The sequence below is a fragment of the Chrysochloris asiatica genome, unplaced genomic scaffold (assembly GCF_000296735.1).
Source record: "Chrysochloris asiatica unplaced genomic scaffold, ChrAsi1.0 scaffold00022, whole genome shotgun sequence".
Taxonomy (NCBI): Eukaryota; Metazoa; Chordata; class Mammalia; order Afrosoricida; family Chrysochloridae; genus Chrysochloris; species Chrysochloris asiatica.
This window is the reverse complement of record NW_006408540.1, coordinates 8,062,705-8,066,015: the sequence shown is the minus strand read 5'-3', so window position 1 is coordinate 8,066,015 and position 3,311 is coordinate 8,062,705.

Below are 3,311 nucleotides of genomic sequence, written 5' to 3'. Positions count from 1 at the left end.
TGTTCACATCATCATCTCTGCCTCCATCTTGGGCATCGCTACTTCTCTGAATAGAGTCCCACACTCCACTCCTGTTCTTCTCTCTTTATGGTCCCAGGGTCCTTCACTCCTAGATTCCAAGACCAACCACTCCCCTCTTTTTGCTATAAAACCTCTGCCTTTACAGTTTCATCAATCATAATCAGTCATGATAAAAATTACTCCCTATTGAACCATAAGAGTCTTATCTCCATCTCTCTTCACCAGCCCCATCTAGACAGGCAGAAAACCACTCAGTGGAGATTCTACCTTTCCCTACAATTTCCAATTTCTATTATTTTAATTTTCATTTTAAAAATGTCTTATTAGTTCCCAATAATAAACATTTAATCCAGATTTTACTTTTGAAAAATGTTAGTTCTTGTTCTTTTCAAAATATTATACATTTACTTTTTCCTTTTGAATATCTCAGGGATATTGATAATATTACAGATCCACCAAAGGACAGATTATATAACATACACTGTCATCGAATCTGATCCAACTCATAATGATCCTACATATCAAAGTAAAACTGTTCCACAGAGTTTCTGAGACTGTAAATTGTTTCTACTGTAGACAGTCTCATCTTTTTCCTTCATAGTAGCTGGTGGGTTTGACCTGCCAACTTCACAGTTAGCAGTTTAGCTGCTAATCCACAGCGCCACCAGGGTTTCTTGGAGACTATGTAACTTGATTCATACTGGCTGGTTGGTTATGCCTTTCTTTACCTTCTCCTCAGGTTTATAGTTGCTGACAAACCTTCAACATATATCTATGATGAAAACTTTTTTTTTTTCAACAGTATTTCATAAGAGGTTCCTTTGCCGATTTTATGTGGACATGGTCATTACCTTCTTATACAGATGAATCATATTCTCTGAAGCTTATTTCTGAATCTAGAGAACAGAACCACTTGACAGTTTGTAATTTTTCTCTTCTAACAAACATATAAACTTCTACTTAGTTTCAGCTATTTCTTACTGTTGTTGTTATGTGCTGTGGAGTCAATTCCAACTCTGCACAGGGTTTCTGGGGCTGTGAATCTTTAGGGGAGCAGAATGCCTCATCTTTCTCCCACAGAAAAGTTGGTAGTTTCGAACTGCTGACCATCAGATTAGCAGCCCAATTCATAACCACTATGCTACCAGAGCTCCAATATTACTGGCATCTTCTTTTTATATTTTCCAGTCATTTCTATGTGTTTGGAGCAGTACTCTTTCAGGATGAATTCTCTGGGACACAGTAACAAGAAACTAGTATTGCCTAATACAGTGACAAAAATTAACAACACTGTCAGTGGTACAAGCTCATCAGCTGCTCCTTGGAAACCCTATACCGTGTTGCTATGGGTCGTAATCAACTTAACAACAACAACAATAGTGTGGGTATGGCAGAACAGATAGAGCAGCACAGACCAGTGACTATTTCAAAACAGAAGAGTATGTAGCAACCTTGTGAATGAAATTTTTTCCTCTTTAGGTTTTTCTTATAAATTCTGATACACTTATTTAATTCAACCTGATGGGATTCTAGAATGCACAGGTGAAGATAGGCATATAAATGCATAGGGAAAAAGAAAGAAAGTACCATATGACGGCTCTGGAAGATAGAGTTGGAACATCTGTTAAAGTACAATTTCATACTTTGGAAGAACGTCAATGTTGGAGAACATGGATTACGCAAGAATATCAGAGCAATAACTTTATAACAAAATTTGCCTTTATTAAACAAAATTACTTTTGTAAAAATTTATAGAAAATAATCCAGCCAATTATGTTGAATTATGACAAAAATGGGGGCATCTAAAAGTAAAATATTTTAAAAGTATACACGTCAGTTATTTCCTTTTCTTAGGAGACAATGAAGCAGTTCAAATAACCTAGCTATTGCTGAATACATAAGACACTGAGAGGGTACTAACAAATCAGAAGAAAATAGTTTCCTATTAAATTGAGAATGTTTTTTCTACACAGTCTCATTTAATTTGAAATGGGATTTTCCTTTTCTATTTTTTCAAAATGAAATGTAAAGTTTTCCGAAATTAACATTAGGGTATTTCCTATATCTAAGAATTGTTTCGGATTTCCACTCTCTTTACTAGTGGTATGAAAGCATAAGTGAAAAAAGACATAATTGACTCATACATCTGCCTTTTGAGAAAAGAGCGTAGTTTTGTGGGAAAGTAAGGAAAGTCCAGGACAAGGAAAGCAAATGGAAAACATACCCATGTTGGGATGCAGCTTACTTGGGTTTCTCACATCTCTGCATATCTTTTGAGGACAGCTCTTAATGCCTTTGTTGTGAAGCTTCATTTCAAATATATGTGTATAGCAAACAACCTTGGAAGATGTATATTCCCAGAAAAAACGAGGTCTATTTATTCTCCAGAATTGTAAACAAATCTCCTTCCAAGGTAAATGTCAGGCAGACTTGCTGCCTATTAAAATAGATTCAGGTTCTTTAAGCCTAGGAATCCTTTCCTCTAATGCACTCTGGTTTTGGAGTATGCATAACCTGTTGGTCCTTATTCCTGTCTGTGAAACTGGAGCCCAAGAAAATAATAAAAATGCAATCATTGGCTATTGCTACTGCCAAGAGTTACATAGTTCTTCATGCTTTTATTCAGTATTCAGGAAACTAGTAAATTCACTTCACAGATCTTGTGAGCCAAAAATTATCTTAATTTTACAATTTGGTAACATTGCAAGTTATAGTCAAAGAAAATAAAATTAACAGAATTACTGATAATGATATTGCATTTCTCTGATAAGGCTACCATATAACATGATCAAATCCCCTAGAAAAAAAAATGTGCTGAATTGTAGATGAAATGAATCCTCATAATTAAAGAGAGAGGGAAGAAACTAAGTCTATCATAAAAAGGGTAACTTCCAGTCACTGATCTAAAAATTTAGAGATGCCCGTCCTGGTGTAGCGCTGTAAAACAAGGCTTGACCAAAAGGTGGTTTGAAACACAGGGTCAGCAGTTCAAACTCACCAGCCACTGCTCAGAAATCCTATACAGGGTCGTCATGTGTTAGAACTGACTCAAAGGCCTTTAACAACAACAGCAATTCATGTTGGTAAAGGAGCTATTTTTATAGCACATTGTAAATCCTGCCTTGGGTGAGCATTTCATCTGCCCAGATTGTTCAAAATGTTCTACGGCAAAGGTTTAGTAACTTAAAGGGGCACATCCTTGAACACAAAATGTAGTACACTGACATGCCTAGCAAATGCAATAAAAATAAAGCAAAACATGATAAATGATAACTGATAAAGTCATGTGG